Raw genomic sequence first — 27,666 nt, forward strand, 5'->3', positions numbered from 1 at the left:
GCCTGGACCACTTCAGTCAGCTCTGTTAAGATGCAAATGGTTAAACCCCAATTCCCCACCTGCCCTGAATTGTCTTATCAACAGAAGCCAGATTCTAAGAGAGATCATCATTGATACCAGTCTGATCTATTTTAATAAGCAGATATGTATAACTTGGGTGAGCTTAGCTGGAGGGCAGGCTGGGATGCTAGCAATTGGTGGTGGGCTTCATCGAAGTAACATTGCCGCACCCTTCATCTGATGGTAGAGACTCTTAAAGCCAATTCTGTTTCTGTTACAATTGGTTCATATGCCTTGAGGGTGGCTGAGGAAGGGGAACAGGAAGCATGGGTTTGTGGCAGGAAGAAGCCTTCAGAATAGCATGGTGACTAAGAAGATGGCCTTCAATGCCAGGCTGCTAAAGTTGAATTCTGGCTCTTAAACTTACTACCTATGTGAGTTGGACTTAACTTTTCTGTGCCTTAGTTTCTTCATCTATCAAATGAGAATTAAAATGGTGTGGGTGAAAATGAAATAAAATCATCTGAAGGCTTCCATGTCTGGCTTCTTTCACTCAGCAGAATATTTTTGAGACATATCCATGTTGTTGCTCACATCAGTCATTCATGCCTTTTTATTGTTGAGTAGTACTCCAGTGTATGAATATATCACAAATTGCTTATCTTACCATCTCTTGATAGACATATGGGTTATTTCTAATTTGGGGCTATTATCAACAAAGCTGCTATAAACCTTCACGTGCAAACTTTTATATGGAGATAAATTTTTCTTTATTTTGTGTCATATGGTAAGTGTATATTTAACTATGTAAGAAACTGCGAAAATGTTTTCCAAGGAAGCTGGACCCTTGTTTTCACTTCAACCAGCAGTGTATGAGAGTTCCGGTTGCTCCATATTTTCACCAACACTCAGTGTTATCAGTCTTTTGAATTTAGCCATGTATTGGGCTTATTATGGTATCCTATTATGGTTTTCATTTTCATTTCTAAATGAGCTCTATCTCTTTTGGAAAAATCACATCCACCTTAAAAGACAAGAAAACTGAAGATATTTGATGACTTGTGCCCAGATTCTGATGAGAATTCCCAAAGAAGATTCCAGTTATGCTAAGTAACACCCACATAGCGGGAACATGCATATAGCCCTCCAACAAGCCACATTGAAGAACAATGTCCATTTAAACAGTTATATTTTGGATTTATAATTTTTAAAACTCAGTTCTCTTACTTCATAACAGACTCTTTGGCAATTGAGCATGGTGATTAATAGCAGACTCCAGGATCAGTCAGCTTGGGTTCATGACACTCTTGGACCTCAGTTTCCTCACCTGTGAAGATTAGAGGAGTTAATACATGTAAAGGATGTAGAAAATGCCTGGCACATAGTACATGCTCAATAAAAATTAGTTTTCATTTTATCCCTTTGGCTTTTTTTTTTTTTTTTTTACTCTTTGCCATTAATACTCTTTGTGCCATTTTGCTCTTAACAATTCTAAACTTTCTAGCTGATTCTGATTCTAACGCTTAATAGAATTTGAGCAGTAATCCTGCAGCAATTTAACCAGGTTAGGTACTCTGGTCCTACCATAGAATAGAGGAGTGTCTAAACCTCCCACTGACCAGAGATACAGTAAAAGGATATTTGGAAATATGAGAGAATCAACTGGTTGCTGGTTCTAACAGCTTGAAACCAAAAAGGGGACTAACATGAATAGGGTACGCTGAGTATTTACAATGTATAGGATGACAATATAATTTATCCTCCAAATCAGGACACTTTTGAAATTCGAAGGGGGCCTTTTAAGACAGCAGGTGTAAATCAAGATTGTCCCAGATAAACCAGAATGTGTAATCTCCCTAAAAATGTGCCAGGCACTGTGCTAGGTTCTTAAAATATTTTATGTAATTACTGAACTAGCCACATTCGCATAAGAATAAATATCATCAATTCTTATTTTGCACCTGGGAAAATTCGGTTCATGAAAGGTTAATTAACTTACCCCTCAAATCGCACCACAGGTGGTGAGCGGGGAGCTGGGATCCCAATGCAGATCTCTGATTCTGAGGTTCCTGCCTTCAGCACTGACCTGTCTGCTGCCAGGCCCTCAGGATTTCTCCCTATATGAATCTCCTTTGCTTCTGCTTCTCTTTCCTTTAAAAACGATTAATAAAAACTTTCAGGAATACAAAATGTTATAGAGATCACGATGTTTTATATATCACCACCTTGAGAAATAAACATTATAAATCAACTTGCAGTTCCTTGTGGATCACTTTCTAATCCCATTTGCCTCCTTTCCTCAAAGAAGCAAGAACTATCCAAAACTTGGCTGTATGACTTCCATGTATATCTTTATACTATTAATACATGTGGATGTGCCTGCAAAGGACACACAGTCCAGTTTCGTAGATTTTAAAACTCACATAAATGGTGATATGTTGTGTCTAGTATCCTGAAAATCTCTTCTCATTCAAGAGTGGTAAAATATTGGCTTGTTCATGTTTAGCGCTGTGGAGTATTCCACTGTGTGAATACACAACAGTTTACTGATTTGTTCCCATCCATTACAACTATTAAAATAGTTCTGATTGTTCACTATTAAAAACAGTGCTTCTAGGAAGCTTCTTGTGCCTTTTTGCTCATGCACAAACCTGCAATAGATTTTGTAGAGTGTAGACCTAGGAGCAGGGTTGCTGGGTATAAGTGTTTGCATATCTTCAGTTTTACTAGATATTGCCAGATTGTTCTCCGAGGTGGTTTTGGCCATTTAACCTCTCAGTAGCAGTATATGTGAGTTAGGATAGTTTCATATCCTCGCCAAACATTGGTGTGATCAGACTTCTATCTTTTTGTAATAATATCTTGAATACATGTTGAAATAGTGTTATATTATGGTTTTAATTTTCATTTCCAGCATTTCTCTGATTACTCTGATTACTAGAGGAATTGACCTTTTCATAGGTTTACTGGCTCTTTGGGTTTCCTTCTCTAAGTAGTAGCAGTTCTCTCTTTCTTCTCACTCCTGCTCTGTCCCCTCGCTGGTCCTCTCTTAAGAAGGCTGCCTTTGCAAGAGGAGGTCATTATACTTTCTCACCACCCTGCTTCAAGAGCCAAGTCTCCTTGTGGCTTAAGGATTATGCCGCCAATTACTCTGGAGAAAGTGGCAAGAGATAATATAAATAACAAACAGAGGGATGTTATGAATGTCCCACAATCTTAGAGAATTTTTACTTTCAAAATCTGCACCTTCGGAGAAGTGTCTCCTCCTGGGGTCTTTGGGCCAAGACCATGGATATAGTCTTGTGAAGTTTTAAAGTTCTCAGGAGAAAATTTTTAATTCATGTTTTCATTTGGGTCAGGTTAAAGGAGAAGATGCAGGGGCAGGGGCTGAGGGGGCTGTGAGAGTGCTCGCCAGAAGGAAAAGAAGACGATTTTCCCTTAGACCCTTCTTTACACTCAAACGGGTCGCAAGGCCACTCCTCACTGCCAGGAAAGCCAGAAAAGCAAATATCTGGCATCTTTAACCTCTGTGGTTAGAAGACAAGCTCTACCAGCTTGAAAGAAAAAGAGGAGAATGTCTTCTGGGTACATAAATTATGCATTTCTGCCAAGTTAAAACTATGTGATGTCAATACATACTGTAAAACTGATAGTTTTGCAGTATAATAAGTAGAGAAAACTGAAAGAAATTCAGTCATCATCCGGGACATGTCGCCATAGGCAAGTCCAACTCAAAACGCTGGGCCTACATTTGGTAAAGCAGCATCTCCTCTTTTTTCCCTGACCCCTCCTCCCCAAAGCACCCACAGATACACCCTCTGTAGCATACGAGACCCTACTGCTCTTATGCAAGTTTGTGGCTCAACTACTGTAAGGAAACACACTGTTCCTGCTTCCTTCCTCCTGCCCTTCCTGAGGCTCCTCAGCTTAATTCTTTGGCCTCTTCATCCTGGTTCATTTTTTAACACACACATGAACTTCTTTCTAGCAAACCTGGCTCTTGTCTGGCTTTCAATTGCTGTTTAGGTATTTCTTCCTCAGGACTTCACATATGACAGATCGCTTTTCATTGTGAAATAGGATTGCATAAGAGAAAGAGCATAAACTTTGGAGTCAGGCAGAAATGTGTTAAAATCCTGGCTCCAATATTTTAGACATCAACAGAATAATAAAATATTAAGAGTAACTTAATGCCAATAAATTCAACAACTTAGATGAAATGGACAAATTGTTTGAAAGACAATTTGAAATGACAAAAACTGACTGAGAAGAGTAGAAAACCTAAAGAGTCCTATATCTATTGAAGAGATTGAAATGATAATAATAATAAAAACAATAATGACTTTCTCATACATACAAAAAAATCAGGAAGAAATACCAAGCTTCCATAAACATACACTTAAAATGTGTGCATTTTATTTTTTTCAAATTATACCTCGGTAAAGACCATTTTTGAAAATATTCTGTCCTCATCATTTACGGAGTGGCTTAGGCCAGCCAATTTCTCTCTTGGAGCCTGAGTTTCATAAAATGGTAATGATATTCACTTTACAGATTTGCTGTGATAATCTACACATTACAGTGATCTAAGTATAGTACTCGGAACAGAGTGAGATTTAATAAAAACTAACTTATTATTAATGTTATACCTGAGGACTGAAAGAGATGAATCTGCAATGATAAAATTTAAGCTATGACAAAAAGTGTGAAAGATTCTTTAAGGCAAGAACTCTTGGTCAATGCTCCTCAAAATGGCCTTTTCCCCTAATTCCTCCAAGCTAACCCTAGGTCTAGAATTTAAATTAACATATAAATTTTAATTTATATTTTAAAGTGACTTTATTTCATTTGGCTCTCAAAGCCATCTTTGGGAGTAGATAGATCATGAACCATATGACTCTTCAGAGTTTAGATAAGTAAACAGTCTTGCTCAAGATCACACAGCTCAACCAAGGCTAAAACCCCATGACTGAGAGTAGCCTAATATATTACTCAGAGAAGGTCAGGAAGAGAATGGGGAGAGGACGCCTGTTTTTGCAGAACAATCATGCTATTTGAAACACTTTACTTTAGAGATGAAAATGTCGTGCCCAAGGTCACAGAGACAATTAGTGGCAGAATGCGGCATCTCCTGAATCTCAGCCTGGGATGTTTTACTGCCCCTGTGGCCTCCCCCTTTCCCTTGAAAATGGTGATGGACCTTGTATTTGCTCTTGACCTCCAACAGGGCTTAGCAGCACACGACGTCCTCCTCCCATGTATTATTTCCTTGCCTTTTCTGGCAATGTGGTCCTCTGTTTCTCCTTCATACTCCTGCCAGGACAAACAGCTAGGGGGATGAAAGTCAGTGGTCTGTCAGCTGAGCTGTTTTGGCCGGGGAGGATGCCCCGCTCCTGGCTGCCAGGGAACAGGAAGGGTGGAGTAATTAATTTCTATGCATATCATTGCCAGGATCACTTACCCATCTGAAAAGGGAGATTAGAGATGTCACCCTGTAAATTGAGTCAGAGCTTTCACCTCAGTGCTCGGCTGGCAATTTTACACAGTGCCTGACACAGTAACAAACGTAGGGTACAAAAAGGCAGCAACTCCCCTGGGTGATGGACAGGGGGAATTGGCCCAATAAATTGTTCCCTGTAAAAAGCCATGTTTCCCTCATTAAAAGGCAGTGAATTCTCTATTGCTTTTCATTAGCTCTGGCCTTGCTAGACATGAGGTGTAATTGACAGTGTGGTTACAGGAGGTGGGGCCTGAGGTGAGGAAGACAAAGAAGCTGAAAAGAGATTCTTATTTATTAAGGTGGAGGTGACAGGCGGATGCTTAATAAGTTTTTGGCACGGGGGCTGGGAGGTGGGAGAGTCGTGGGATCCTCTGGGGGTTGCTCCAAGGGCGTTACAGCCAGAAGAGCAGAGAGCTGGACAGACTCGGGGGAAAAGATGGAGCAGTGGGTGGGTGGAGGCCACTCATGGGTGTCGCTTCCACCCAGCCTGGGGCAGTCATGAGTGCCGGACTGAGGTCAAAAGACCTGGGGTCTGGTCCTAGGTTCATCACTGACTAGACCACTGAGCAACCTTGGAAAAATCACTACATCTTTTTGGGTTTCAGTTTCTCCATCTGAAAAGTGAAAAGGATGGGATCAAGTGAGAGTTCCTCTCTGGGAAAGCGCTTAGGAGAAAAGTTTACAATATTACAGGTGCCCTTCCAATTCTTGTAACAGTTTCCTTTTCTTAGGATAAGCATGGACCCAAGAATTCTTTTTTTTTTTTTTTCTTTCATGGGTTATATTTCATTCCTTTCACTATTCACTGAGATGTTCACATGGTCCCAAGTTTGGCCTCTAGGTAGCCTTTGGGCTGGCTCCTGTGTCTTCTCGCCTGTCTTCTTTATTCTTGGAGTCTTTCCTTACCTTCTAGAACAACCATAAGCTCCAGGCCACCCATCTTACATATCTTACTCTCTCCAATCCCCAGCCCAGGTTCCCTACAGTGAGCTGAAAAGCAAAACAAATAAAATAGGAGCTATTCCGCCACATTGAAAAGTGAGGTGCAGACCACCTATGCAGTACTTGGCCTCACACACTTCAAGGGCATAATAAGGCTGAAGTCAAAGTGAGGAAAGATTTTTTTTTTTTTTTTTTTTTTTTTGCAGAGAGTGAGCTTTGGGTCCTATGAATCTTATATCTCATGGGAGAAGCAGCAGGTGTCTTCCTATTCACCTTAAGTCTAGTGAGAGGGTTTTCAAGAAAGACACCCGGAGAACCATGCTATGTTTCCACTGGGCTGGTATGTGACACATGCCTGAGGGATTTTAAAACAAAAAGCTCTGATTGACAGCCTGGATTAATCAAGGAGAGGCACCCACCTGCCTGCACTGGAGCCCAGTAACGAGTTGGACTGTGAGGACCTAGTGCCATGGGGAAGATGTAAATGGCCTACCGGAGCTAAGGCATCACCTCTCACAGGAAGAACAGTGAAGGGTTCCTTGTGGGAACTTCAAAGTGTCCCTGAGAAGAAGAATCAGTTCAGAACATTGGCCAACTCAGAGAAAGTTGGTATGAAACACCAGTTTCCAGGTGGGGAAAATCGAAGTCAGGTTATGTAAAACCTCCATCTTCCCTCTCCAACTTTTAGGGATCAGGAAATGCCTCTGCAGCCAGGTTGGGGGTGGGGGACAGAAGAAAAAAGAGAAGTAGCTGACTATAACCCACCTACTCCCAGCCCCTACCAATCAAGGCAGCCAGAGCAGCCTGGACTATGGGAAGGAAAAAGATGTGGAGTATTGAAACATTATTTTACCAGACATTTTAATTACTAATATGAGATTATTCTTCTGACTAAATGGGATACAAAGACCATTTGTTATCTAAGAGTCAGCAGGTCAGCCCTGGACCCCCAAGATTTCACCCAAGGGCATCAGAGGCTTCAGCTCCAAAGAGCAGGGTTAGACCTATAATCAGGTGAAGGCAGAGTGGAAAATGTAATTATTTCTTAATGGCACCCTACTGAATTAGTTTCCTGGGGCTGCTGCCTACAACAATAGAAATTTATTGTCTCACAGTTCTAGAAGTCCAAAATCAAGGTGTAGACAGGGCCATACTCCCATCGAAGGCACTAGGGAAGGATCTGCTTGAGGCCTCTTTCCCAGCTTCTGGTGGCCTCAGGAAGTCTCTGGCTTGTAGGTGGCCACCTTCCACCTGTATCTCTTCATGTTACTTCCCCACTGTGTGTGTCTGTTTCTGTGTCCAAATTTCTCCTTTTTCATAAGGATACCAGTTATTTTGGATTAGGGTCCACATCTATGACTTCAGTTTAACCCGATCATTTGCAAAGACCTTATTTCTAAATGAGGTCACATTTACTAGTTAGGATTTCGACATCTTTTTAGAGGACACAAGTCAACCCATAACACCTAGTAGTCCTGCTTGTTCAACAAATCCTCCCCTCCTGAGGACCTGCTTTATGTCAGATGCTGTGCCAGGCACTGGGGATCCTAAATGTGTGACCTGGAGAGACCCAGGGCATGGGGAGCACAGGAGAGCAGTGACTGGACTGGTAGATCGCCTACACCAGGGAGGAAGTGACTCTTGAGTTGAGCCTTTATTTCAGGTTGGCAGTAGGCTGGCAGAGACTTGGGGTGAGTAGGCCAAGCTGGAGGAAGGTTAAAGTACCCAACTGTCCTGGTTTGCGCGGGACCAAGAGGGTTCCTGAGATATAGGACTTTCGTTGCTAAAATTGGGAAGGTCCCAGGCAAACTGAGAATAGTCGGTCCCCCTAGACATGTGGCTTCAACAAGTAGAGGCAGTCGATCAGACAGAGTAAAATTAAGGGTACAATGCAGTAAAGATCTTGCAGAGACTGCATGGTTATAGAGGGGAGAGAGCACTGGTAGAGGGAGTATCTTGGGAAGACTTTGAGTGGGCCGTGGAGCTTAAGCTGAACCTTTGAGGATGGATTGCATATGGGTTAAGCCAGGCCAGCCAGCAGGGTCCCTAGGAAGCTAGCCATCCACAAGAAAATGCTGGAAATAGTAGATCACTGGGGAGAATGGTCCAAACTCTTCTAGACTCCTCCTAGGGAAAGCTCTTCTCTGCTCTTGTAAAATACCAGAAGCCAAGCTCCAGGATTCTGATGAATCAGGACCAGCCCAGATGCCTGGCACTCTACGCCTTGTTGTCCTCAAAAGAAATACTGGCAAAATGGGAGCCTTAAAATTAAATAGCATGGAGTGTCCAATAATTAATTTAATTTTATACCCATTGTTTATTTAATACAACTTTAAAACTACATTAAGAAGGCAGAATTACACAGCGTAGCGTGAAAATGAGCTGGAAGCTTTCCAAGTAGAGGCCAGGAATTAGCAAATTGGTCAGATGCGCAGGATGGCGCCAAGTAAGACATAATCAAGAAACCACACTTCTGATGTTTCGTCAGCGAGGATGCTACACCAAAGCCTTTGATTTCCTGATCCTTGGGCTGTTAATGCCCAGGGTCACCAGCCAGAGGGCAGTTAATATCAGCTATAGATCTCCAAGGAGACTGCTGGGCATCCCCAAGCCACAGGCGGAGTCTGTGCTCTTTGCCCCATGATGGTTAATTGTATGTCAACTTGACTGGGCCATGGAGCCCAGATATCTGGTTGAACATTATCTTGGGTATGTCTGTGAGAATGTTTCCAGTAGAGATTAGCATTTGAATCAGTAGACTAAGAGGACTACCCCCCCACCCCCACCCCCACCTCCCCCAACCCCCTGTGGGTGGTCCTCATCCAACCCCTTGAGGGCCTGAATTAAACAAAAATGGAGAGAAAGGAAGGATTTACTCTGGCTCTGACTGAGCTTGGACAAGTCTTTTCCTGTCAGCACTCCTGGTTCCCAGGCCCTTAGATTCAGGCTGGAATCTGAATGGTTTTCAAGCCTTCGAACTACACCACTGGCTTTCCTGGGCCTCCACTTTGCAGAAGGCAGATGGTGGGACTTCTCAGTCTATGTAACTGCATGAGACCATTCTTTATAATAAATCTCTCTATTGGTCTTGTTTCTCTTGAGAACCCTGATGAACACAGCCCCATCCAGATGCCATTTGCTCCAGATTGCTTGCTGAAATCTAAAAGGAGGACCTTTAAAAGCCCTTCTGGGCCTAGTCTCTGCTCCTCCAAAGGTAAATTAGGAGCTCAGAGCAGGAGGCAGAGATATGTCCAAGTGCCTGTACCTTGGTGCCTGTACCCAGCCCATGTCTATTTCTGCCCTACCACTTCAGTTTCTGGGGCTGCCCTGAATTTGACCATCCTCTGAGCTTCCTGACCACCTTCTTACCTGAATCCTAAACCCAGCCCTTGTCTACCTCTCCCTTGCCTCTAGTACGTCCTAAGAGCCTGACCATAGGCCTAGGTCTTAACTCTAACCTATGCAGTACCCTTCTGATGTCCAATCACCATCTATGACTCCTTGACACTTGATACCTCCTGGCACCTTGGACATGTAGGCTTAGTACCTGGCATGGCTGCCTGGAATCTGACTCACTGCCCACTCACCTGGTTCAAAGCCCTTAGCTCTACCTTAGCCACCAGGCTCAGCCTCTCCCCAGCCTTATTTCACCCCCATCTTGACCATATTCTGGGCTTTCAGCCTTCCCATATCTCATTCTTTCCTGGCTTCTCATTGGCTTTCACAACCTGCTGCCCCTTTGACCTGGTGTGGTCAGGGTCTTCCCAGGGTAAGCACGACCCTTTTGATCCTCTAGCTGGGCCACTTGGCACCACTCCTCCCTTTCCTGCTCAAGCCCTCTGTCCTTAGTCAGAAATGTGGCCCAGGTTAGCCTGATTGTTGGTCCCTATGACCTTGTGGTGCTGAACCACAACTTCTTCCTCAGGTCATGTTCCACTTTGTGCCCCAGTTCTGGTAGCTGGTTCCCGTCTTGTTCTCTTGGGCCTCAGTTCTAATAATTGGCCAGAACCTTAGCGTTTCCAGTCCTTGGGCCCTGCCTTCGTCCTGTGAGCCCCACTCTGGGATCTGGACCCTAGCTAAGCATTCAGGGCCTTGCCATTGGCCAGCAGAGCTTCCGGCGAGTGCTTGCTACAGCATCTTCTGTTGTTCAATTCCCAGGAAAGCCAGATTCAGCGTTCCAACCCCTCCCACTGCGTGGCCCTTATACAGACTGGCCTTCGGTATGAGTGCTTGGCGCTGCCTTCTTCCCATTTGCTGCAACTGGTGTCAACCCCAACTCTGAGTCCCTCCCCAGGGGAGCATATGTTTCAATGTTGCCAGGCTCCATCCAGTCTAGACCACCATCTGGACAGTAATATTTAGCAAAGTCTTTTCTAATGACTAATTCTTACACTATCAATTAACGAGGCCATAGTGTTGAACTAAACTGGTGGAAAATGTCATAGCAACTATTTGGCTAATTGCTTTTTCCACCTATGGCACAATTAGAGAGCATTAGAAGGCCACATGTTATCAAAGGCCAGATCATGTGCTAAGGACTCTGATTGCAAAAGAGTGTAGAGAAGGAAAGGAGAGATCGGTGTGGGCCTGATCAGACAGAGGTGGTTTTGGAGGCCTTTCGGGCTTTCACTTTTACTTGCTGTGCAATCAGGGGCAGAACGCTTAATCTGTATTTGTTCACACCTAGAATAGTGCTAACAATGATTCATACGAGGATGTGAAACCAGAAGAATTTTCATACAAATTCATTTGTTTACTAATTTATCAATCGTTTAAAAATTTGTTAAGTCCTTTCTATGTCTCAAGCAAGGTATTAGGCACTGAGGATATAAAAAGGAACACGACACAGTTGCTCCAAGAACTCGCAATCTGGAGCGGGCGACGGACACCTAAACAGAGTTATTTGTGTCCAGTGGGATGATAAAGATATGCAAATTGTTTTACAGGAGCAACAGGAGATGGGGAATGGGAGATTGAGGAGGGAGATTGAGAGACAGGAAGGCTTCCTGGAAGTGAGGGGGATGAGCCAAACCAACAAATGGGGCTCAGTCAGATAAATGGGGTAGAAGAACTTTCCAGGCAGAAGGAGCATAATGAACAGAGGCGTGTGGTAGGGGAACAATGTGGGGAGTGTGTGTGTGTGCACACGTGTGTGTGTGCAGGGACATGGGAGAATTAGAAGCCGATCATTGTTCTTAAAGCACAAGGTTAGAGACAGAGAATAACGCAAGATCAGCCCAGAGAGCTGTAAGCCTAAATTCCATATTAAGAAACTGGGAATTTACTTACCATAGGAAATTGAAAATCACTTGATGTTTTAAGCAGAGGAGTGGCATGGTCAGATTTGATGCTAGAAAGCTCATGAGGCCCAGCGGGTAGAGGAATGGGTTAAAAAGAGCAAGCCTAGAAGCAGGAAGACCCCTGAAGTGAAGTAGGGAAGTAGGAAGACTAGTGCAAAGGCTTAGCGAGCAGGGGTCCAAAGGAGGGGTCAGGAGGACCTGAATTGGGTAAGGGTTTGAGGGCCTGGTTATAGATCAGATGATGACATGGAAAAGCAAAAGGATGAAAAATACCGAGAGTCGCATAGGAGCCATCTGAGACGGTGACAAAATTAACTTTGCTGGAACTAGAGTATCAGAGCAGAGAAAATCTTTAACACAGTGAGAGAAAGAAGAAATATTACCATCAAAGAGCAAGAGTAAGACTTACAGCTGACTTAATTTCTCGACAGAAATCTCAAGCAAGAAGACAGGGAGCAATATATTCAAAGTCCTAAAGAAAACAACTACCAACATAAAATTCCTACAATGACTACATCCTTCAGAGCAAAGACGGAAAGGTTTTCTGCTTCCTAGTGGGATACAGTAGCTTGAGGCAGACCAGCATTCCTGCTGGAAACAAGTAAATTGGCCAGAGAAATAGGGAAAACATTTATTTGAAGGCACTGGATATCTGCTGAGGAAATGAGAATTGGAGGGGCTAAGATTTTGGATAAGAAGGAAATTTAGAGAGGTGAGCTGACTTCTGCAGCCAGCAGAGTCTGAGAATGGGGCTTTGAACCAATGAAAGGCTGCTGGTGGGGACCAGAGATACCAGAAGAGCTTCTGGTAGAAATCTGGGGGTTCCTGATCTCATGGCCTGTGTTTTTCTCAAGTATCACCCCCTAACCAAAGCTATCTGCTACACCGGCTCTGCAGGGGAGAAGGTGTGTGGCCTTGGCTCCCTCATCCTTATCCTCTTGGATCTTGCTAAATACTGTAGCCCAGGTAAGTTAGGGCTGGATTCTGCTCTCTGTCCTGGCCAGCTATTCCTGAATCCCAGGTGGGTGGCATCTTGGAAAGCCTTCATGGTAACAGAGGTTGGATGAGAGGGTGAAGGTAAGGGTCAAGGTTGGAAGCACAGGAGAAAAAACAGAAATAGGTCATGCCTGGGCCAGGTCTTAGAGGCTATGATTAACAGAAATCCAGAGTTCTGAAATCCTACCTCTTATCCCCAGACTGCACACCTCATGGCTTTTCTCATTGGCTTGAGAGTTTCCATTCTGCTTTTTTGCTTATGATTCTGTCCTTCCTGCCTACAATATCCTTCCAAACCATTCTACCCTCCTTCAGCCCCCCATCATTTCTCCTATAGGCTCTACCACCACCAAGAGGCCATCCACATCACAGGGAGCCTTCCCTCCTCAGCACCACTTAACAATGGTCACAAGCTCTCTGCAATATTGGTATCAAACCTTCCCTGGACTAGCCCAGCCTAGGGCTCTGCACAGAATACATGACATATGATGCTTTAAATGACAAGGAAGATAACAACCACAGCATTCTCAAGACACATTCTCAAGATACTCCATTCTTGAAGGCAGAGTCCTTGCCTTCTCTTTAATCTCCTTATTTTTGACTTCCTCACTCCCTAGAGCCTGCTAAGATAAGGTAAATGCTGAATGAATGAATAAATGAATGGACGAATGATATTTTCTAGGTATCTTTACAGATGACCTGTTCTGGTTTTTTCCCTCCTTCTTTTTCTTTTCTCTTTTTCTTTTTTTAAACGTCAAATTCAGAGAAGACCTGGGCCTTGATCTTAACTTTTGGGTTGTGGATCCCTTTAAAAATCTAGTGATACAAACCCTCTCTTTAAAAATGGACCTCCATATATATCAAAAAGCTTGCACACAATTTTCGAAGGTTCATAGAACACTCCCACACTGAAATTATATCACCCACGTAGTGACTCTTTTAATACTTTATGTCTTATGGAGTGGTGTGGAGATTGTCATCAAGGATTGGCTCCTGTCCAGGAGGGCACCTGAGCCCACAGACACTCCTCTCCGAGGAGCACTCAGAGGGATATGATCATTTACAGCCCATTCAGGTGCCACACATGATTTATGAATTGACTAGACATTTATAATATTAGACAAGTCACTGGACCTCAGGTTGCATATTGCAAAAAGAGAAAGACAATTAGATGGTCAAAAAATTTCCACTTGATTCCACGATGATTAATTCAAGTCAATAAGATCAATGCTATCTTTTGCCCCCATAGAGAAATCCCAACATTGGGCTCATTCCCTCTCCAGCCTTAGGTTCTTTGTGGCCCAGGTTCTGGTAGAGCCATCTCCTTCTTGTTATGGTAGACTGAATAATGTCCCCCAAAGACATCCAGGTCCTAATCCTTGGAACATACGAATTTTATCTTATATGGCAAAAATTGACTTTGCAGATGTAGTTAAGGGTCACTATCTTAACGGAGATTGAGATGTTGATTACCACAGACCTAGTGCGCATCAAACAACACAAACGTATTTCCTCACAGTTCTACAAGTCAGAAGTTCAACGCGAGTCTTTCTGGGTAAGGTCAAGGCATTGGCAGGGCCGAACTCCTTCTGGAGGCTCTAGGGGAGAATCTGTTGCCCCATCTTGTCCTTTCAGGTCCTAAAAACCACTTGCTTTCCTTGGCTCATGGCTCCATCCTTCAAAGTCAGCAATATTGGGCTGAGTCTTTCTCATGGGGCCATTTCTCTGATTTTCCCTTCCAATTCCCTCTTCTACTTTTAAGGATCCTTATGATTACAATGAGCCCAAAGAAATAATGCAGGATAATCTCCCTAGCTTAAGGTCAGCTGATTGGCAACTTTGATTTCCCTTTTCCACATAATTTGACACATTCACAAGTTCTGGGAATTAAACACAGACATCTTTGTAGGGGAGGACATCATTCTCTCTGCCACAGAAGGAGAAGGAAAGAACATTTCAGGAGTGATGAAAAAGTATAAGCCAATGTCTGGAAGAAGAAATGTATGATGTAGGTATAAGGGACAGTGAGGGGACTCATAAGCAAAGAAACTGAGGTCCAGAAGGAGACTCATGAGAATAGGACTAAAGAGGTATTTTAGAGCCAGATGGTGGGTAAATACCAGAATGGTGAAGAGCTTTGTTGTATAAACAAGAGGGAAGTTACCTGGTTGTGGTGAAAGGCAGGACCACGGAGAGCCTTTGGCATCCATTTCTTGGACTTTATTTCCATCGTGGCCCTGGGAAGTAAAAGGGTGATCTTAGGGATAATACAGGCGTTTGGGGATAGATGTAGAATTAATAGGACCAAAACAGCAGGACACTGAAAACCGAGAGAAGGTAAAAAGAGAGGAAGCAGAGAGAGGGTGGTGAACAGGGCAGAGTTTAACCCCTTCATAACCTGCTCCCTTCTTTTAATTCCCATTGAATAGGCCTGATTCTATTTTGATAGAAAACACGCCCAGCACATGGTTCAGAAGGCTATAGAATTGAGAGCTATTAAATACTAAAAAGACAAGGTGAGAAACAATTTGCAAAATCTCCTCTTTTTATAGACTGCAGCGATTGAGAAAAATTGAGTAAATTCCCCAGCTGCCTCAACTGCAGTCTGTTTCAAGATTCCATCAATTTTTTACGGTACAATCAATATTTATGAATCCCCAAAGAAATGTAGCAAAGAGAAACCCAGCACAACATTTTCTCAGTGGTTTGCAGAGATGTAACAGGGGGACCTAAATAACTTTTAAAATAATCTCAATGACAATCAAAGACTCTTCCATAGCCAATATGGTTTAATGTTGGTGTTTATATTAGCACTGTTCTACCCAACATGGGGGCGGGGAAAGGAAAATGCGTGGAGTTTAATCTGTCCAGAAGATGACATTTGGCTATAATAAGTATGCTGTAATATGGTACTTAAAAATTCAAAGGAAGTGCTGTATTAAAAAGTCCCTGGATTTTTTTTTTTAATGCATTAAAATATCCTCCATTGGTTAAGCAATGGATTTTTTCAGTCAGCTGGAAAAAAAAGATTTCTAGGAGAAAAAAACAGACAAACAAATCCACATTGCTTTAATGGCTACTTTAGGTTTAATATCTAAACTTATTTAAATAACTCTGAGCCCTCCTGCTGAGAAATATTGAAACTAATGGATTCCTTTGTGCGTAATCTCCATTTAAATGTAGAGTTTAATTTCCCTTTCGGCTAAACCTGTGTGAAACTAGTCTTGAAATGTCCCTCTTAAAAAAAAGAAAGCCCCATATAGAATATTTAGGGGGATTCCTTTATTTTATTTAAAATTGGTTTGGAGCATTAAAACTAAATAGCCAACCAACAGTGAGCCCACAGACCCCCTAAGTTTATACCTGGAGCCCAAGGTGGGTCCTGGGGGCCTGCAGGCACCCACAGGTGCAGATACCCAGGTGCATGTTTGGAGTACCCTGGCCTTGTGCAGACTGAGCACCACCTGGGGCACCTGGCAGACCTTTCTCTCTGCCCCCAATACTGTCCCCATCCTTCCCAAAATGCTAACACCGGAAATTCTACTACTGGAGCTTCATCTGTGAGGCTCATGGCTTTGATTTCTGTTTCATGCAAATTGCCTCAGGCAGGGTCATACTTCCCGTGTGGCTGAGAACCATTTTGTATACATGAATATGCATAGTGTCCTATGATGTCAGAATGGGAACCAAGACCTAGAAATTGATGGATGCTGCCCTTTTATTTGGCAGGTAATGAAATCAAGGCCCAGAGAGGATTAAGTCACGGGTCAGTGGCAAAGGAGGGATGAGAGCCCAGGTGTACGGTTCCTAGGCCACAGCGCTCCCTTTACCAGGGGTATATTCCATATCTACAGACTCTTAGTGCCCGTGTCTTTTACACTGAGGTGTTAATTCATGTGTTTTCTCATCCTTGCATGTAACTAGAATTTAAACTGCCCATGCAAAGACGCCTAAAACTCAGGTTATATATATGCAATTTGTATATAACTCTTTTCATGACACCTCACTGCATAAAACCAGGCACACCTGGGTATGCCCGCCTAATGATAAGCTTCTGCACTGGCCAGGATAATTCATGGGAAATGGTATGTACTAACAGTTAAAGCTGAGAGTGAGGGTGAGATGAAGGTCTTTAATACAATATTTCTATGTCAGAGAAAAGACCTGCAACAGAGTCAGGAGACCGAGGTTCTAGTCCCAATCCTTTCTCTTAAGATCTGTGGGAGCTGGGCAAGTTCTGCATCCCTTCTGAGCATCACTCGCTCCATCTTTAAAATGGAGAAGATGATAATAATAACTTTGTAGACCAAAGGCAGGCCCCAGGGCAGATGATTTGGGGGGATTTTTTTTCAGGCTATTAGATTTGATTATACTACATTATAACATGACAGCAAACCGATGACAAAGATAAAGTATCTGAGGTCCAGTTTTAGCATAAGTACACACACACACACACACACACACACGCACACACACGCACACACACGCACACACACACACACACCCCAGGTCTGAAGTCAAGATTCATTTCAATCTTGTTTATTATAAGTGACTTAGAAAACATGAGTGTCAAACATGAATCACAGCCTGAGGTGGTCCTGCTATTATAAGGCTGTGTGCCTGTCTGGTCTCTCAGCCTCGCCTCTCCAGGACCACTTGTAGAACAGCCTAATATGCCAAATGGCTTAGCAATGTGATCTGAGAGACATCATTAACTCCATGCTCTAAAAATTTTATCCCCAAGCAGCCTATCTCGGGGACACAAAGTCCAGTTATTCTCATGTATGAGAACATTGAAAATTTCAATTTGAATGCAGAATTAGCGCCCAGGGGAGACATTGCTGTTATTAGCCATTAACACTTTAGCTAGAATCAATTCTTTGATCACCTAACAGGGCCTTAAAGATTGCAGAAAGTTACACTAGAAGAAAGAGGGGCATAGGACAGATCCTAGCTGCCATCTAGGACAGGAAGGGCCAGTCCGGACAACAGCTGGAGTAAGTAGAAGCCTGGGCAGTGGAGAGCGTTCTCAAGAGGGTGGAAGGGAAGCCTGAAACCAGCTGCTTACTGCAGAGAGTTCTGAGGGCTGGCACTGCCACCACATTGCCCAGGGGCTGTGCCCAGCTGCTGTGTTGTGCTCGGGGCTGCAAAGGCCACTGAGAAATGGAAGAAAAGGCTCCTGCTTTCAAAGCGCTTATAGTCCAGTGGGGAAGACCAGACACTACTGAATTCAGTACTAAACTAGAAGGGCATGGAGACTCGGAGCAGCACGGAGGCTTAAATGAGAGACCAAGCTGATTGGGCAGATGGGAAAGGCTTCAGAAAAGGCTTCAGACAGAAGGCGATACATGGAAGAGCCCATTAAGGCCTGATTGGACAGAGGCAGACAGAGGGACAAGCAAGGGAAACGATGGAGAGGGCACAGAGCTCACAGGCACAGCTCCAGAGTGTCGCACTCGTAACAGGGCCTCATTTTGAGATGCTGTCATCTCACTGACCAAAACTACATGGGTGAGCACAGTGTTGAGCGGTGGAGCAATTCACTCGTCCATGGTGAGCGGGCACTGCCAATTACGGGGGTCAGGGCGTGGCCACAGGGAAGGGGGAAGAATTGGGAACATTGTTGTGATCTACCATTCTTGGCTTATCGCCCTCCAATATATTATGTGTTACCCCAGAACCAGTGCTGTATCTCATTCATTTCTGTAACCTAGCACAGTGTTAACTGCTGGGTTGCATAATATGTGTGCTCAGCATAATCAGCCCAACCCCACTGAACTGCAGGCAGAGGAAGCCCAGGTTTCTATGTGTTTCAGCCTTTCCACCAGCTGACCATGGGCAATGAATCAAGGGCCTTGGCCCATGGGGGAGTGGGGGCGGAAATAGACCTAAATTTCAAGAAGATAAGCTTAATTGTGGCATCTTTCCATCTCGTGTCCTTTTAGCCTTCTGGTGGTGCTGCTTGATCCCCTCGTACAGGATGCTCCCACTGCACCTTACCTGTGGAAACTCCCTCGCTGCAGTATCCTGCTCTAGCCAGCTAGTTCTCTCAGACCCAACATGACCTGCTTCCTTACTACAGAACTGCCAGTTCTCCCAGTGCCGGGCATTAGGAGGAAAGCAGCCTGATTAACCAGCATTTATACATGATCTCTAAATTATATTTATGTCTTGGCAGCTTCATATTTACCATCCTACCATTCCACCTACTGAACCGTTAACACACATCCACGCACACACATACACGTACGCATGATTTCCTGCCTTTTCGCCCCTGCAATAGCCATTTCTGACCATTTGTAGGTAGACTTTTCTATTTCTGCTTAGCTGTTAAAAGAGAAATGTTCTTATGATTCCCAACGATCTTCTTGCTTTCCCCAGGGGATGGCGCCGGGATTTTTCCAGGACAGGCTAAAGGAGGGGTTTTTGTCCACTACACACATAAGCAAGGAAGGTGGCCTGCTAGCCAGTTCTTTCTCACAAAATAGGATGCTGAACTTCTGCAGTACACTTTGTTGGTTAAATCTTCCTTGCTCCCCTAGCCATAGCAAATCTGGTTCAGGTCCAGTGTATAATCTGAAGCAACCACAAACGGCCTAGGCATCAGAGTGCCCCTCAGGTAGCCTGGCTTATATTCTGCCACACAGAGGCATTTCACAGTGAATGCTACAAATTGGCCCACTCAAATCCCTTCTTTGGGGAGATTGGCTATTGGTTGAACAAAGAGAAGACAGATTCTAGAATTTGTGGTTGTTTTCCTGAGTGATACCGAACTTCTTCATTTCTCTGAGAAGTATGACGCACATCTTAGTCTTGGAAGAGCCGTGTCTTGAGAGAACTTTATGACTAATGAGGACATATCTTAAGTAACTTCATGTTCTAGTGTGTCTTTCGACTTACCTACAACACCAAGAGCACACATCTCTTCCCTAGCAATACTTAAAAACCTATCAGTAAGAGACAGAAGGGTCACAAACTGTTGTTTCTAGCCTAGACCTATGCCACTCACAGGTGATTCCATACATGCTTGCTTTGATTATGTTTTTTTTAAAAGTAATTTATTATATTGATGTCACTGGCTAGCTTACCACTGGTTCTTGATTCCCTGCTGTTTAATAAAAGTATCATCTATTCAACTGGAATTGTGTTTTATGTAATTACAACACCAAACTCCTCTCTTTCATCTTTTGCCTTTCCAGTCTGTTGGCTGCAGAGCCTAGTCATCGCCCACAACACAAAACACTCAGAGGGCACTCAGAATGAGGGTGAGTGGCTCATTATTCTTGTCGATCTGGCCCAGAGTGAGAATCCCTGCTGGCGACATTACTTTCCAATATATGGGGCCTGTGTTCACGCTGTTGGAATGTCTCTTAATTAAGAATCTTTTTTTGTCTTATGCATAAATTAATCAAGGTAATTATTGCAGCATTATTATTATTACATGTACTTATAGAGCACTTACCTCCGAGGTGTTCAAAGTAGTTTATAGATTTTTTTTTAATCTAATGAACTCTAGTAGCCTCTAGGCAAGATGGAGAGCAGAGCGGGGATTATTAGAGCCACATCGCAGTTGGAGAAAATGGGTCAGGCCAGAAGCAGGGGTGGCTGCGGGTGGCTGAAAAATAACTCACTCAGGTTTGCTTATATACTCATACACATGCTCTCCGCTGCCTGTGGGGGTGTGAGGGCAGGAGAAGGCCTGCCTTTGGGGTGTGGTAGAAAGTGTTCCTTTTCTCCAGCAACTACATTCAGATAGTATCTTTGGAGCCCAGAGAGCCCCTCTGGCAGGATTTGGAGTTAGAAAGCATACCAGAAATATCAGTTTCTCCTCCCCCTTTTTCCCTTTTTTTTTTCCCACCTGCCCTTCAGTATAACCAAGTCCCTGAGTCAGCTGCTACTTTGCGAAACCAGAAACAAGGAGTGTAAGGGGAGAGAAGGAAACTCCGTCAGCACTCGTCATCAGCACTGCTCAATTTACTCTGACCCCGACTCACATTGTCATGGTTTCACATGTTTTCCTCCGATGCTCTAAGTAGTAGCAGAGCACGGAAATGGGCTCAGAGCAGGTACCATAGTGGTCTGGGGCAAATCCAAGTGCGGACAGGGATGGGTAGGGGAGCTTCAGCCCATTTTAATTCAACTCGCAGGGGAGGGTCAACTGAAGGCAGCACCATCATGTGAGAGCCTTGGGCTCAAAGTTTCTGTATTTCATACTGGTAACAATAATGACAACAATATCAAGGTGGCGGTCGTGTGGGTCTATTTCTAGATTCAGATAAAACACTTCCTCCTCTCTCACAAGACTGCTGGGCAATGTTTGGCTATCGGCATCCACATTGTTATGACTCAGCAGATTCCAGTGGTCTCGTCAGCACATGGGTAAATCACAGTGCTTGCCAGGGCAACGAGTGGTAACTGACAGAGAGCAAAGAAAATCTAGTAACACATTAGGTAATCGTGGGGTCTCTGCCTCCAGGAGATGCACAACCATTTCATTAAGCAAATCCACTTGATAGCAATCCACATGTTCCCTCCACGTAGAAAACCTCTTTCCTCCCCTCTCCGCCCTGCTTAGTTTAACTCATTCTTTAAGAGCCAGCTCAGACATCATTCATTCATTTCAAAATGGTTTTTGTCAATGGTGCCTTTACCTTAAGAATCAGGTACTAACAGTGGGGTAGTGGGGTAGAGCAGTGAGAAAATAGATTTTAAAAAAATTCTTGTCCTTCCAAAGTGAGAAAGAGGGGAGGGCAGGTAATAAAGAAATAACAAATTATTCAGTAATGTAGAAAGCTGTAGAAGCCATGGATAAACATTAAAGCAGGGAAAAGGTGATAGGGCATCCTGGTAAGAGAGGTGCAGTTTTAATAGGGTGCCTAGGGAAGACCTCTGAGCAAGGACTTACAGCAGGTGGGAGAAAGAGACGTGCAGCTGGATGGGAGAAGAATATTCCAAGTAATGAGAATAGGAAGTGCACATCACCAAGACCAGAGGTTGGCTGAGCCCTTTAAGGAAAAACAAAAAGCATAGTGACTCTCAAAACACACACAAAATAAAAAGTATTGGCAAGGATGTGGAGAACTTGGAACACGCGAGCATTGTTGGTGGGAATGTAAAATGGTGCAGCTGCTATGGAAAACAGCTTGGCAATTCCTCAAAAAGTTAAACATAAAATTACTACACGACCTAAAAATTGCATTCCTAGGATATACACAAAGGAATTGAAAGCAGGGATTTAAACAGATACCTGTATGCTAATGTTTATAGCAGTATTATTCTCAATAACCAAAAGGTGGAAACAATCCAAGTACTCATCTATAGATGAACGTACAAACCAAATGTGATCTGTCCTTACAAAGGATTATTATTTAGCAGACTACTGTTAGGACTTTGGCTTGGACTCTGGGACGAGAGTAAGTGGGGGAAGGAAAAGGAGCTGGGGAGTGGAATGATATGGCTGTCTTTTAATAGGCTTCTATGTTAAGAGTCAATAAAAAATGGGGCAAGGATGGAAGCAGAGAGACTAACGAAGAGGAGGCTATTGCAATATTATGGGTGAGACATGACAGTGGATTGGCAGTGGCAAGTGGAGGTGTTAAGAAGTCATGTTCCAGATGTAATTTTCAGGTAAGGATAAACGTAGTTGTGGATGAATGTGGGGAATGAGAGGAAGAGAAGAGTTGAGGATACTCAAAAGCTTTTTCGACCTGAGCAACTGGAAAGATGATGTTAGTAATCTCCAAATAAACAGGAAGATGGCAGATTTGGGGATCAGGAGATGCATACCTTGTATGGGACACTGAATGCTTAAAATGATCAAACATCCAAGTAGAGATGTTCTAGAAGGTAGTTGAATATATGAATCTTGAATTGGGGAGCAATTTAGACTAGAGTTACATTTTTTTAGAGTTTTCAGCATACAGTTGAGATAGAATGAGCCCACCAAAGGAGTGAGTATAGATAGAGAAGGAGATACCATGAACTGAGCCCTGGAGGACCCAAAATCAAGTGGTCAGGTTGATGAGGGGGCTGAGAAGCAGCAGCCAATAAAAAAACAAACAAACAAACAAACAAACAGGAGTGTAGGGTGTAGGGTATCCTGAAGCCAAGTGAAGACAGCATTTTTTTTTTTAGAGTTTATGTTACTTTTTAAAAATAAATTTACTTAAGTTAGTTTCAAGTATACAATACATTGGTTGGACATCTATAATGTTCACAAAACGATCCCCCCAATTTTCCCTCCCTCCCCCGGCCCTCCACTTAACCATCATATTAATGCTAACTGCATTCCCTCAGCGATGCTCCCCGTGCCCAACTACCAACTACTAATTTGTATTTCTTTAACCCTTCACTCCATTCTTCCAACCTCCCAAATCCCCTCCCCAATGTCTGTCACCAAATTGTCCACTATATTTGTGAGTATGTTTTTGATTAGCTTGTTCTTTTTGTTCCTTAGATACTGCATGTAAGTGAAATCGTATGGTATTTATCTTTCTCTGTCTGACTTATTTCACACAGCATAATAACCTCTAGGTCCAACCGTGTCATTGCAAATGGTAGGATTTCATTTTTTTTAATCGCTGAATAATATTCCATTGTATATATGAACCGTAATTTCTTTATTCAATCGGAAGACAGCGTTTTTAAGAGAAAAGATGATCAACTGCATTCGATGCTGCTGAGAGTTTGAATAAATGAGGACTGAGAACTGGTTATTAGGTCTAGAAATATGGTGACTGACAAGAAAGGTCTCAGTGGCAAAGAGAGGGCAAAAGTCTAAATGAGGTGAGTCCAAGTAGGGATGGAATGACAGAAATTGGAGACAGCAAGTAGAGAGTAGCCTTCTGAAGTTTTGATAAAAAGAGAAACAAAGAAATGGGTAGATGAAGAGGTAAATGGAAGGGATTAGGGGCTAAGAAAGCTCTTTCATCCCTTCCGGCCGGTTAGATGCCCCTCTTCTGGATTCACACCCCCACCTATGCATGTCTACCACCCCAAACAAATTGGGGGCTCCTTGAGGCAGGAAGTGTATCTCAGGCATCTGAGTCACCGAGTTCCAGCAACGTGTCTCGGTCAATGTTTGCTAAACTGAACTGAGTATAGACTTGAACATAGTCAAATTGATTTACAGAGGAGTAAAACTTGGTGGGGGGAAAATAAGACTATTCGGCAAGTTGTCTGGTTGGAATTCAAATTAAACTCTGAATTCTGGGACCTGCTTTAGATCCTGGAGGGGAGATTTTGTGCCTATAATCAATAGGATGTAGCTCTTAAGTCCATTTGCCCTCATCTGAAACTCGTCTTTCTGCCATGGTCAAGTGTAGACCAGCGTAGCCTGCAAACCCAGTGCTGCTAGCAAGGCTGCATCATGTGTTAAGAGGACACAGCTCTGGAGGCAAAGCATGATGTCCTCAAAGGCACTATTCATCTACCAAAGTCAGTTGTCTTGAATGTGAATTTGAATTCAAATCAATAACAGAGGGCTGCTGGTTCTGCTTATTTCCTAACTTTCTGCTACTTGTATGGATATTTTGGATTGAAATGATCAATTTGCTCTTCTTTTTCCCTTGTAGTGAAAAGTGAAAGGGTACCATAGCGTGCATGGAAAAAATGAAACCTGTAACCCTTACACCCCTCTTAGCTAAGTGACAGCTTGACAGACAACGCTTAACTCTGTGCCAAGCACTGTATTAAAGCCTTTCACATGTGTTAACTCATTTAACTCTCTCAACACTTTTGTAAAGTAGATTCTCTAACTGGCCCCATTTTTCAGATGACAAGATTAAAGCACATAGCAGATAGATTAACTCGTAAGGATATATAGCTCGTGAGGGGCCATCTGCTCCAGCATCCATGCTTCGAACCCCATTCTGACGCTGCCTGCTCCTTCTCTGAAAGAGTCTTAAGCTCTTAGGGAAAGGCAACAAAACTTGCTTCTACATCCATTTGGTGCGCCGGTGTTCCCTCTGTAAGGGCCCACTCAGTTGGAAGGAAAGAACCAGATCTCGGTGCTGCCTCATTTCCTGCCTCTCCGGGAAGGGGCTGATCCATCGGGCTGTCATCGCAGATGAGCGCCAACACCTGCTTGGTGATAGCCGCGGAGATGAAAATCTTCCTAAGGCAGGTCAGCTTTCCCTGCCTCCTTTACAGAGTAAACTGAAGATGTGTTTGGCTTTTTATTTAGTGGCGCCTGCAAACAGACGCAAAGACAGCCAGCAGGCGCTTTCCCTGTGAATGCTCAGTAAATATTTGTACAACCATAGAGTCAGAACACCTTAGCTTTTACCCACAGTAGTGCCCCATTTCCTCATTGTTGGCACATGTTTGGCACTTAAATTTTCTTGGAATAAAAGAATGAATAAATGCATTTGTACTAAGCTGTAATGCACTAATTCCCTCAAAAGCTAATTAAGTATTTAGGGCTGTCTGCCCCCCTCTTCATAAACCTAAGTACCGTATATCTTAGAGTTCATGTTTGCTGTCTAAACATCCTGTCCCTTCCCTCTTTGGGGGCTTTCTCTGGCATGTTTTACTATGGTCAGTGCCTACCTGTGGCAGTAACTTCTCTTTTCACTTTGCCAGTTCAAATTTATGGATTATTCAGAAACCAGAAGACCCATCTTCCCTCAGTGGTAAAAAGTAAAAGTCTCCAGGCTCTGAGATAGGGCCAAAGAGGCTCTCCCATTGGCTAAGGGCTTGAATTCCTCTGCATCAATAAGCAAAACCTACTTTCACTGGGACCTATCATTGACTCATTCATTAATTCGATATACACTTGGGACAACTAGGTAACTGGGTTTCAAAAAAAAAAAAAAGTGAAATGTCACTCTAAAAGTAAAATAGGTGCTGGCCTAGTCCATAAAAACCAGTTTTATCTGACATACTTGATATGATATAAATGGATTTTAAAGGGCTCCCCGAATACAGGCCTTCATCATATTGTTAGCTCTAAAGTCCAAATGCAGAGAGAGGGGAAAAGGATGATAATGTATTTAAAATTTTTCTGGTCTCGAACTGTATTTTATTAAAGTTTGATGTCCTTGGAATTTCTTTAATGCTAATTGCTTCCAAGGAATAACTTGAACCTAAACTTCACTTGCTTGGTACATCAAGGCAGGATGGAGGTTTAACTAACATTTGTTAGTATTGATACTTCTAATCAAGGTACACTGCATTACTCAGGCCAATAGTGTATGTTCTCCATAAAAGAATTGCTGACAAGGCCTTGGTTCATTCCCAGGCTTTTCTTCCCAGGGTCTTTCAGCATAACATACTGATAGTATGGGCCCCTAAGTTACTGAGGAAGTCTGTCTCATTACTTTAAAGTCAACTGTCCTCTACTTAAATGCTTGCTGGCTCATTGTGACTGCTGCAGAGTCACACTCTGATGTCTAAATATATAAATGTGCAAAGACAGTTAACTAGGACTTATTTGTGCCTTGGGAATTAAAAAAAAAGTAATTAACTGGTATTTTTAACGCATTTTCCCTTTACAGGATGATCTAGTTAAATGGTTCAGTTATAAGATCAGGGAATTTGATACCTTTTGAAATAGCCCATCTTAAGTGGTTCCAAAGTTATCTTAATGGGCTGGTAGCTTGTGCTTTGTCACCTGGAGAAGCTAAAGGAGAAGGCAAAGTTGATCTGAGGGGCAGGTAGGGAAAGATTCAGGTCTACAGGACACAAGAGGGTCATAGTCAACACTCACCATGATCAAGTCAGAAGTAAGCAATTCACTTCTTGGTTTCAATAACGTATTTAAAATATTGTTTCACATTTAGAAATTTTTTCCTTCTAATTACCAAAGCAATTAAAATACCAACTTTGCAATATTTAAGAAATGCAAATATCTCTAATTTCTTCAGACATCAAGCTCCAAATTCTACATTTGGAACTACTGGTCAGCCCATACTCTTAGCTTAGGGGTCAAAAAATTTGGGTAAGATGTGCTGCCCACTAGTATTTGCAATGTATGAAATACGCATAATAACACCACCCTAGCAAAAACGATAAAGCACATGTGATAGCCAGTCTCCAAGATGGTCCCAAAGATCCCTCCTCCTGGTATCCACACCCCGGAGAGTCCCTCCTGGATTTCACCAGGGTTGGTCCATGTGACCAATGCTATATGGCAGAAGTGACGGTATGGCACCTTCGAGATTAGGATTTGAAAAACTCTACAGTCTCTCTCTCTCTCTCTCTCTCATCTGCTCTAGGGGAAGCCAGCTGGCATATGAGGCCCCATGTGCTGAAGAACCGAAGTCTCCTGCCGACACCATGTGAGCAAACCTAGAGGTGAATCTTCCAGCCCAGTCAGACCTTCAGGTGATGGCAGCCCTGGTCAACATCTCAACTACAACCACATGAGAGACCCTGAGCTAGAACTACCAGCTAAGCTGCTTCTATATTCCTCACCCTCAGAAACTATGTGCTATCATAAATGCTTGTTCTTGTAAGTCACTAAGTTTTAGAGTATGTTTAACACGGCAATATGTAATTCAGAATATGAAAATATGTCAAATATGTGTAGACATGTGATTAGGTATCACTGAACAGTCACTTGGGTCATTTCTGCCCTCTCCTATCAAAAAGTAACAATACCCTCAGACATCTATGTTCCTCCTTTCCCCGAAAATTCTGCTCAGGACACAGGCTTCCAGGAAGCTTGTCGAAGTGAGTCTCTTTGGTTTTCAGCAGCTTTTTTATCTAAGGACCCAGGCCATGAAGGCTTGTGGGGGCCCAGCCCTTTGGGTGGCTTTGGGCATGATGCTTAGGACATCAGCTCTCTGGACAGAAGGAACCTTAGGGCCTAGAGGTTGTCCTACTTCTACGCACACACTGCTGAGCTTTCAATTTTGTGTGCACACCTCCGAGTAATTATAACTGGTTGGGCTAAATCGGGGCAGAAACCCTATACTAAAGAAGCAA

General features: G+C 43.2%; 1 long non-coding RNA gene across 2 annotated transcripts in view; it reads right to left on the reverse strand.

The window, feature by feature from the left end:
• Positions 1-508: 508 nt before the first annotated feature.
• LOC118610041 overlaps positions 509-27,666 on the reverse strand; it is a 91,496-nt gene continuing 64,338 nt past the window's right edge. For both annotated transcript variants that reach the window (XR_004953722.1, XR_004953721.1), the window contains 2 exons: positions 2,000-2,151; positions 509-1,327 (listed from right to left, as the gene is read on the reverse strand). This is a non-coding gene — a long non-coding RNA (uncharacterized LOC118610041). The remainder of the gene's footprint in view (positions 1,328-1,999; positions 2,152-27,666) is intronic.

This window comes from Rousettus aegyptiacus, unplaced genomic scaffold, assembly GCF_014176215.1.
Source record: "Rousettus aegyptiacus isolate mRouAeg1 unplaced genomic scaffold, mRouAeg1.p scaffold_m13_p_12, whole genome shotgun sequence".
NCBI classification, from domain to species: Eukaryota; Metazoa; Chordata; class Mammalia; order Chiroptera; family Pteropodidae; genus Rousettus; species Rousettus aegyptiacus.